Source organism: Vidua macroura, chromosome 19 (assembly GCF_024509145.1).
Source record: "Vidua macroura isolate BioBank_ID:100142 chromosome 19, ASM2450914v1, whole genome shotgun sequence".
NCBI classification, from domain to species: Eukaryota; Metazoa; Chordata; class Aves; order Passeriformes; family Viduidae; genus Vidua; species Vidua macroura.
This window is the reverse complement of record NC_071589.1, coordinates 10932005-10942419: the sequence shown is the minus strand read 5'-3', so window position 1 is coordinate 10942419 and position 10415 is coordinate 10932005. Positions and strand designations below refer to the sequence as shown.

Here is a 10415-nt window from a genome sequence, read left to right as displayed (position 1 = left end):
CAGTTTACCTAGTGAGAAAATGGGAGTGGTAACACTTTGCAGCCTCTGAGGTTTCACTAATGCAGTTCCCTCAGCCTGCTGAGACGAGTCATGGTTCTGCCCATCCATAGGCAGCCTCTTTCCTGACCCCAAAAATCCTCCCCATATACACCGAGGGTGCCCAGAACTCAGTGTTGGAGAGAGTTATAACCCACTCCTGACCCCACAGCACTTCCAGGCAAGTGTGTGCTGGGCTAATCCATCAGGATATCACTCACTGATGCTTTCCTTGAGATTCACCCCTTGTTTTCAACCAAGAAACAAAGTTGCTCTTAGAAAAGGACACACGTTTTCAGACTGACTTTTCCATCTTGTGTCGCATTTGACTTGCACACAATTAATTTAACACCCAGCTGGTGGTAAAATTATGTGCTTCCTGAGCATTATGTTTTTTAAATTGCTTTCTTAATGCTTTCTGCTCTATCAGGGCTGTCCTGCTGAGGAAAGGGCTAATATCTTCCCCCAAATTCAGCTTTCCTCTCAGCACTGCGGTACAACCAAGAACAATATCCCTGTTGTAAAGGTGACTTTTTATCAAAGGTACCCAACAGGCTCTCTGGAATTCCTGCAAATCTTCCATGTCTGGAGGTGTTTCAGATCCACAGCTGCTGGCTTCGTTAGACCTTGCCTGGTGCTCGTTTAATGGGGACAGTATCCATGGAGCACCTTCCCAGCCCCTTTCCAGCAGGATTTTGACATCCAGCTTAGCATGGAGTTGCTGCTCTCTGAAATGGAGATGGGATTCTGGCTCTGGGAGCTGTGAGACCAAACAGGCAGCAAAATTTGTAGCAAGTTACAACAATTTTCTTAACCTGCAAGGCAGGGAGGGAGGGAGGGAGGGAGGGAAGAACCCTACACAAGACATCCCATGTCTGATCATACTCTACACATCCATGGCTATTGAAACTCTCTGATTCCCCTGTTTGATATTTAGCTGCAACATCCCATTTGTTCCAAGCAGATATGTAAAGTCTCCTTGGTATTCAGGTTCATTTAAAGATTTACATTTTCTATTTCCTTGCTCTTTTTCTGACGATGTACATAAAACAGAATTGTAAATGTTTAGGAAAATCAAAGCTATTCTTAGATGCTTGCAATTCCACTAAGTTTGTATTCTCTAATTTGCGCCATGAAAGGAAAAGGAAATCTGGGAGAGGAGCTTGTAGTTTGCTTTTTGAGCTTTTCTTCAATGCATTTCCATTGAAACTTGGGGCTCAGAGCTGTGTTTCTCAAGGCACTTTGAAAGTTTCCTCAGTAACCCTTTGCTCCAAGGGATGTGACTGCAGCCACCTCTCCTACCTTTCCAGAGGGCTGTAGTGAGGAGTTTTAAAATTAATCACAACAGAACCAGCTCTGGGAGATGTCCTGAAACTCAACTAAACTCCCTTACCCTGGAAAAATTGGTGATAGGTGAGTAAATTCTGCCCAAATGCTTTTTACATAAATGCTGTGGTTTCCACGGTGCTGAGACGCAGCCGTGGCTGGAGTAGAATTGGTTCTTAATCTCATGAGCCAAAATGCCAATCCATCTGTTCCCAGAGCCTGTGGCCAGCCCCCTTGGTGCTCCCAGATGCAGAGTCCACCCCTGTGGATGTACGTCAGAGGTTGTGAACTACCACGGGGAAGAAGCACTTTCGGATTAGGATCTCTGGAAGAAAATCTTTCCCCGGGTAAATCCAAGCTAGATGAAATCTGCCCTTCTTTTTTCTTCTTTCCACACAGTCAATACCTTGAGAAAGGCTCCACGATGCCAGCTGGGAAGGGAAATGCTGAACAAAATTCCCAACCAGCAGAACAAGAATTTTCAAAGGAATGAGAATTGTGTTCCCCGAAGCACAGCCTCAGCACTGCTCTTGAGTTGCTGCTTCTGAAACTAAAATAAAAAAAAAAAAAAATTAAATAAGTAGGGTTCTTACTTCACCCTTTGCCCAGATTTGCAGCTCTGTGGGAAAGGTGGGTTTATCTAAACTAAAGTGTTGCAGTCACTGCATGGCTTGGTGATCTCCAGTCTCTAGAGTGAAATTCAGGAAAATCAAGCCCTCTCTCCTGCTCTACCACCTGTCTGATGGAAAAACTAAACACTTTCCTCCCGACATGTGCAGTAATGGGAATTTCTCATCCAGAGGAAATTTCTCATATCTAAAATATTCCTCTGAATTAGAAAAACAAAAGCAAAAATAAAACCAGAGATGTGGGATTTTCCACTAATGGAAATTATCATTTTTGGAGAACACGAAGGAGAACATTTCTCCACACCCAATGTTCAGATGTGCCCCCGTGTCCTTCCCAGCTCCAGGGACCAGTGAGATCCCCTGGCTGTGGCTGGGGATGGTCAGCAAGTCTGGATCCCTAAGGAACCTGCCCTGAAGCTACTGATGAAAAACATCAGATAAAAATTTGCTGTAACAGATTGTTTCTGGTGAAGGTTTTTTTAATTCTCTTCTTAAACCACAAAAGTGCTACCGACTGGCACGGTAGCAGAAAAGTGCTACCGACACGTGCTGAGGGCAAACACGTGCCTGCTGTGGGCACCCACCAGCTCTGCTCAGCGAAGGGCTTGTGACTGTCCCTTGGCCAGAAACTGAGTGTCCCCTCCAGCCCAGCTGGCCAAAGGGCAAACGCTCAGCACATCTGGGTGAGGTTAGAGAATTTGCCCTGGTGTTTTACCTCTGCAAGTCAGCGCTGGAGGAATGCTCTGCACATATGAACTATCTCATACTCACCAAACCACTTATTAGTTTCAGGCACTGGCCCCTGTGTTATTATGTCCTTGATAACTTTATTAAATTCAGCCCCAGCTTATTCATCTCACAGAATGGCCTTAACTATTTGTAGATATTTTAAAGTAGCCATCCTTGCATCGTGATAGCTTCCAGACCGCGCTGAGAGACACGCATGTGTTTGAAATGCCTGCTTTCCTTCTCCATTTCACCATAAAGTAGCCAATTTAATTTTGCACAATACCATTTGATAACAACCATGTGTGTGTCTTCAGCGTTTATATACTTCAGAGAAGGTACTGCTTGGTCAGTGTGAGATAATTTCACAAAGGAAAACGGAACCAGATGTTCCTCCTTTTGACTCGGCTTCTCCCTCTGCCTATCTTGTTTCTAATGTCAATCTCCAGGCAGGTTTTCCATTACCTTAGGAAGGGGATATCTTTACACTTTGTGTTTTCATTACCGACCTGCCTGACAAAGTGTTGGGAGTAGCTGAGGTAGGTGATTATCAGCTTAGCACCTCTGAGATCATTATCAAACCCTAACGATGCTCAGGAGACAAACAAAGGCAGAGGTGTGCACTGGGTGGGTTCTCAGAGGAGCTCCAAAGGGAAAAGTCACCTTTTGCACCGATCTCGCGGGTACTGTCTGGATGCTTAGGATGCAGCCCTGAACATGCCAAGGAGGAGTGAAGGGCACCATCAGCTCCGGGAAATCAGCAAGAAAATTTTCAGTTGAGATGTCTTCACCCAGATGCTGGAACGGGCAGTTTTAGCCATGGTTATCTGGTGATGACTTTCTTTCTGCTGTTCATGGACCTCCTGCCTGGCTGGAAGGGTCCAGGTGGATGTGGCAGCACCTGGGTGTGTTACCTGGATGTCAGGAAAGTGAAGGGGAGTTTCCCTGAAGCTGTAAAGTGGAAGGATGGGGAGGACAGAGGGATTTGCTGATGGAAGGAGTTAAGCTGTATAGAATACAGCTGGGCAGGAGACATCCCTCACAGGATCTAGAGTGAACAGAGCAGCCAGAGAATTGCTGGAGATCAGCAAAACCCACAGTCACTGAGGCCAGTGGAAAGCAGGAGGTGACATTTTAGAATCACCATGACTGTCAGGCCAAGAGGGGACCACCGGTGACTGCAACATCCTCTTCCTCACCCCACCAAACAAGGCACACTGGGGCTCACCGAGGTCTCCCTGACCATCACCAGGGCTGAACCTGATGGTGTGTTCAGAAGTGCCAGCTGTGGTCCAGCCATGGGATTCCAGAGGGTCACGGCAGTGCCAGGTGGATCCCATGGACACGTTGCTCTGGACCAGTCCAATTTACAGCGTGTTCACTGCAGCTGGCCCAGGCAGCAGAGCTGGGCTTCCTCACTGTCCACACTGGCTGTCACTCACCAATCAAACCCGCACTCTGAGGAGAGGAAGGAGCTGGTTATCTGCTTCGTTATCAGCACTGGTCTGCAAACGACCCATCCTGTGGCAATGACAGACCAAAAAGCTGCTCTGAGAACAGGATGGAATGAGAGCAGAGCCCCGTGATCTGGAGCTGCCCAGCAGTGCCATTGCCAGGCTGTAAAGCTCTGAGCCGCCTCATTTACAGGTGCTTTTACCTTGACACTGGCTGTTATTAAGCTCCATTATGAGAACAACACTTTGTGATCCTCCCTGACTCACAGTCTTGTGACATCCTGGCAGGGAGAGCCCTTGGCTCCTGTGCTGGGGAGGCTCTTGGAAGGAGCCGTTATTGCAGGGAGTGTCTGGCCTGGATCACAGCTGCCTCTTGGACCACTTGAGCCAGGCAGGGATGGATTCTTCTGCCTTGGACCCATGGAGACCTCTGGATGGTTCCAAGGACAGCAGCAGGGGGATGTCAAGGACCTCCAAGAAAGGCCAATCCCTTTGGCTTTGAGGACACCACACAATTTCTGCTTGTCGCCTTTCTTCGCTCCTTTTTATTTGGGTTAGAATATGAGCTCAGCGTGAGCCTTGCATGTATTTTAGTTAAATCATCCCAAATTTGTGGAAAACCTTATGCAGGCGTGAGCTGATCTCATGAGTCATGCTCGTTGCCGTGAATGCTCCATGGTATATGGTAAAGCACTGGAATGGGACACATTCCCCAGGCAGCTGGCTGGAGTCGTGCAAATCCTGTTACTGGCTGGCACGAAGACCAATGAGCAAAGGTCCTGCAGAAAGAAGTCCTGATAATCACCATTTCTTAGGGACTAATCCTAAATGCCTCCGCTCCCTGTCACCGCTTGCGGTAATAACAGCAGGTGCCCGTGCAGAAATCCTTTTCCCAGTACCTCCTTCATGTCTTTGCTTTCCAAGAGGGAAGTTGAAAGCCTTTCTGACAAGGATACAGAAAAAACACTATCAATTTTTTAAAAGTCTTTTTCTCTTGAATTGTCAACTGTTTGTGATTTTCTTTTTTTTTTCTTTTCTTTTTTTTTTTTTTTTTTCTTTGCAGCCGTTAAAAAAGTAATTTTGTCACTCAATGCACTTTCAATCCAGTAAATTGTAGGAGAAGGCAATTGCACTGGAGGCCTAGCTGGAAGGAAGGAGAGATATTTGCTTAATACATGCTTAACTGGCAATCATCTTGGCAGTGTCTTAGCCCTGCTGCAGTCAAGGTGGCTTTCATCACTGGAGGTATAATTTGTCTCTGCCTTTCCAACTGCTCCTTCCTCTCATCTCCTGCTCCAGTTTACGTGAACTCATAAAACTCCAGCTCCTGCCCCAAACTCATGAGGAGCACAGAGAAAAGGAGCAGTGCTCTCTGCTGATCAGCTTGGTGGCAAACTGGTCCATGCTGGTGCCTACTGGGAGGAGCTGGTGGCAGCAGAGCTCAGCCTCTGTTCCAGGCTGGCTGTGACCTTTATGCCTTCAGGGCTCCTTGGGACAGCCACCCACAGTCAATTGTTCCATTGATTTCAGTGGGTATCAGATGAGATCTTTGGTTCCTGAGGGCAGGATTATCAACCTGGGGTATTTAAGGTGAGGACTCAGCTCCACAGAAAGGTGCACAGATAAGGGACTGGATTTTTGGCAGGGTGAGTTCAGGTATTCAGAGTCGGTTGCAAATTCTTGTTTACAAATTCAGGTAGGGAAATCCTCATCCACAGGTGTTACACACCGGCCTCAGGTGTGTAACTTGGATCCCTCAGTTTGGAAAATACGAAATTATTATCTCTGTGACTGTCTACAGAAAGCACCTTCTGTAAGGCAAAGAGTAAATCTTGGTCACACTTCTGCGAAGTCACCACACCACACCTGGCACACGCCACCTCCATCAGAGCCCAGATCTTGTGCCAGCCCCCTGTGAGTGATGGAAGAGTGCTTTTGCAAACACAACTCAAGGAATATTACGATGACTTTCATACAGATGTAGAAATTGTGTACTTTAACTTAGACGTTGTCATGCAAAGCACTCTGAAGAGTCCCAAAAAAAGTGCCTTTGAAGAGAGGCTGGTGAAGATCCCCATGCCCTTATTGCTCTTCCTCACCCCTCTGTCATCCCAACACCCTGGTCCTTATTTTCTAGGTCATCCAGGCATGGCTTTCTCTCCTGTGAAAGTGCTCAGGTCATTTGTTAGTGACAACAGGAGACGGATCTTTTGGTGATGTAAATCAATGTCACATCAAAGCTTCCATGGAGCGATACTTATTTACACCTTCAGATACCAGATCCTTATGTTTTGCTTTTATGTATGTCAAAGTTCTTTTTTTTTTTTTTTTTTCTGAAAGGTAACATTTTATTGCAAATTTCTATAATTAATCAACCTCATTTCTATGGCAATAGACACTATACAAATTAATAAAATAAATATTCCAGCACAGTTTAATTGTGGCAAAGCCATGCTAAAAACCTTTCCATCATTCCTCATTATGAAGGCAGCAAAACGTGCTTAACAGAATATCTTATCAAAATTAGTGAAAACATTAAACTTCCCAAAAAAACCTTCTTTTGAAAAGTTGTTCTAAGCAAGTTTCTAAAATCTCAGAAGTATTAAATCCTCATTAATATAAGCTCAATGTATTTATGGTGTCAAAAATGTGTTTTATAAAAGCCAAAAGCAGAGTTGCACAAGTTGCCTCATTATCAATAATCTAGCATCGTCCCTTTTATGTGTCATTTCTTTACACAATATACTATCATTTATGACTTTTAGCAAATACATCATGGCAAAGGATTACTCTCATCAGAGGCAGTCTTTGAAAAGGATATGCTAATTTCTAGAGAGCAAGAAAACATCAAAACAGTGCCAGCAAATAGCCAAGGGACTTTCATGTCTTAATATCCTTCAGAAGTGCTTTATCTCCTAGTGCAACGTGTATCATAGTATAAACAGGAAATGAAACAGCCAAGGCATCAAAGAACCACCAGTGCATGGCTGTAATTTTAGATCAGGTTTAATAAAGGTTATCTGCAGCAGGCTAATCAAACAAAAGGGTGTATGTTTTAAAGCGCCATTTGATAATTTTCATTTAAGGCTCCCGATCAAAGAGATCCTAACAATGTCTTACTGACTCCAGATAGATCCCTTTGCCTCACTTTTCAAAGTAGCTTCGTTTATTGCTGGTAAAACTGGTTTTGATGTTCTAATTTTTTAGGTGGAGGAGAGATCAGAAACTGCTCTGGTTTCCTGTGCACCTTAATTTGAAAAGCAATAGAAAGAGAGCTGAGAAGGAAATGAGCAAACACAGCGAGGGTCAGGAAGATCTCAGGGTCACTTTTGTGAGCTCTCCGTGGACCTTGATGCCCAGGCAGCGGCTTCCATCCCAAACAGGATGCAAGGAGAGGAGACAAACCTGGACAAGACTGAGACAGGCCATTGACTAGTTAATGAGAAGGCAAAATACCCTAAAAGTGAGAGACTGAGGGAAGAAAAGAGTAGCTTGATTTTGGCTGGCTGCTGGGGAAAGGCAGGAGGAGCCAGTTTTTGTGACACTTCTCATCTTCGGCCAGCAGGAGAAGCTCCACTGGCACCATCCACACAGCCCTGAGGAAGGGAAAATGGCAATTTGACTGTCCTACCCTAGGACAAAACCTGCAGAGCTTTTGCCTTGTGTTTTCTGACCCATTCCTGGATTGCACTTTCAGGCCAAATCTGATTCAAGTTCCTGGAAAAAAGGGCTGTTTGCTGATTTCTGAAAGTGGAGTAATCCCACTAGGAAAGACTGAGAGAATCTACTCTCTTGTAGCAAGGGAGAGGCTTCTTTGGGATGCCAGTGGAGTCTTCAGTATTCCTGGTTTATTAATTATTCTGTTTGGGGAGCAAAAAGGGAGATGAGAAATTTCTCCAAATGAGAGCTTATCAAAATGGTTTTATTTCTGGCAAGGCTGATATATCCAAGGAGCTAAACATACTTCTAATATTTTGTCAAAGCCTTCTGCACCACTCAAGCCCAGGGATGTTTCAAACTGATTTCCACACAAAGAAGATGTTTCCCATTAAATAGGAATGCTTGCCTTGAAAATAAATATCTCCCTGCCATGGGAGAGTTATGGTGGGATGGCTCATGGAAGAGCAGGAAAAGCTTACAACCATCCCAGTTATCAGGTGCAGGCAGGGCTGACTGTTTTGGGGAGAGATCTCAGCTTTCTGGGACCAGCCTTCCTCTGTCCAGAGGCAGGGACTGGGCAGGCTCAGCACCTTTTTTGCATCACTGGGGGGGTTTGACAACTTGTATGTTTGCAAAGTTTGTTGTTATTTTTTGTGTTCAGAAATCCGAAGCTCTGTAGGGGGGAGTTCTAAAGAAAAACCCAAATAAATAAAAAATTCACCCTTGGGTGCACTTAATGTGGTTGGTAAGAAATGTGCTGACTCCCAAATGTTCTTCTTCCCACACACTTCACAAAATGCTAGTTTATTCCTATACATGTGTTTATACTTCCTGCTGATGCTCTCCTAAATATTTCAAAGTATCCTTATGAACCAATAGACTTTTATCACGGTATTTGTAGGAGCACAAGACCTTGGTTGTACCCATCCAGCCTCACTTTGCTTCTTTTCCCTTTCAAGTAAATTTTAAATTACCAAAGAAGTGCTGATAGTCACGAAAATCTAGTTATTGGCCATGAAAACTCAACCATAAGTAATCTCCCCAAAACCAGTCCCATGAAATATTCATGCTCTGGGAGCTCCATTCCAGGCAGGGTGGTTGCTTCTGACAGCAAATGCTTTGGGAGAAGAGAAATGGTGATTCCTCTGCTTGCAGAAATGAGGATGCTGCCAAACTGCTTGGCAGGATAATCTGCTAAAAAACAAGAAAATCAGGGCTGGTTTGTTAAAATACCCACAGCAAGTGTCAGGGTCCCACCACGAGCAGCAGGGAGAGTGGTGCCAGGATCCCGTCAGCAGTTCCGTATCGATCCCCACCTATCTGCAGCCACCCTGGATCCCTCCCTGTGATGGATTACTGCCTCCAGCACAGACCCCAATCAATAGTGACTGAAGACTGGTAATGACCAAATGTCAGGGACTTTTCAGCAGCTTTTTTGAACTAATATTGGTGCTTCCTAATCCCGTTATCAAAGGATACCATGAAAAACACCATGACGGTGGGTACGAGTTGCCAACCTTTCACAGATTCATATACTTGAGACCACAAGAAACCACTCAATAATCTTTTTTTCTGCTGACCTTTATTTCGTGGGCCATTAGATTTCACCCGTATCAAGTGCAATAACTGGCGTCTGACTGAGGTACAACTTGTGCTTGGCAGAAGCATATCTTCAAAGGAGAAAACCGGTCCTGATTGAAGACATTGGAGCTGGACACTTCACCACCCCTTGGCAGTTTAACTTGGTGGTTATGACAGTTTATTTCTGGGCACTCTTCTGCCTGAGGAAGTTAACTCAGGGCGAGGGAATGTGTGTGAGTAAAGACAACAATCCCTTTCTACTTAACCGTCTGCAGACACAAGCACAGGCACAACAGTCATTCACAAACACTCCACAACGACTGCTGTGTCTACAGGTTTTATTTTGAGTTTGTCTGCCTCGGGTTTCCTCTGCTGGTCCTTTTCAGGGTGTTCCCCTCCTAAGCAGAGAGCTGTGATTTACACTGACACGCTTTTTCACGCCTCATCTCCATCTTCTGCTTGGTAATAATCCCCAGAGATGCACATGATTCCTCATGTCACCTCCAAATCTTACCTGTCCATTCTGCCATGGCCAAACCAGAGAGTGGCTGAAGTCCTGGCCCCACTTTAATCAGAGTAATAGAGATGTTGAAGGTTGGACTTGATGATTTTGGAGGTGTTTTCTAACCCTAATGATTCTGTGATTCTAAATCTTTAGGTTCACACCTTGCTTGCCTGTCAATGCACTGAGCTTGGAGGGGTTCTGCATCACCGACCAGACAGACACCTTGTCACACAGTCATCTCTCTGGCACGTGGCCTGTGGCAAAGTTACTCACAGGTGTCCCTGTGTGCAGGGCTGGGGCTTTCTCTGTCCCTGGAAATGTTATTTGAGGAGCTGTGCCTGCCCTGCGTGTGGGTGCTTGAGCCATGCACCTCCAGCAAAAGGATGGGCCAGAGCTCAAGGTTTCCCCCAGAGTTTGTCCTGGACCTCTTCCTTGGACTTTGGGGAAATGTGGACACGAGCTGGCAGGTGGCAAATAAAATATACACAGTGCAAAACA

At 45.3% G+C, this 10415-nt stretch overlaps 2 long non-coding RNA genes across 3 annotated transcripts; one reads left to right on the top strand and one right to left on the bottom strand.

The window, feature by feature from the left end:
* Positions 1-1442: 1442 nt before the first annotated feature.
* LOC128816997 (uncharacterized) lies at positions 1443-4337 on the bottom strand. 2 transcript variants are annotated; one of them, XR_008440069.1, is made up of 3 exons: positions 4256-4337; positions 3381-4175; positions 1443-1912 (listed from the first exon to the last, which is right to left on the bottom strand). It is a non-coding gene; the product is annotated as an uncharacterized LOC128816997 (long non-coding RNA). The 2 variants fall into 2 exon arrangements; XR_008440068.1 differs by having other exon boundaries at positions 3381-3631; positions 3946-4327.
* Positions 4338-4515: 178 nt separating this feature from the next.
* On the top strand, positions 4516-8522 carry LOC128816998 (uncharacterized). The gene is made up of 4 exons (XR_008440070.1): positions 4516-4724; positions 5235-5416; positions 6309-6472; positions 7379-8522. It is a non-coding gene; the product is annotated as an uncharacterized LOC128816998 (long non-coding RNA).
* Positions 8523-10415: the final 1893 nt, after the last annotated feature.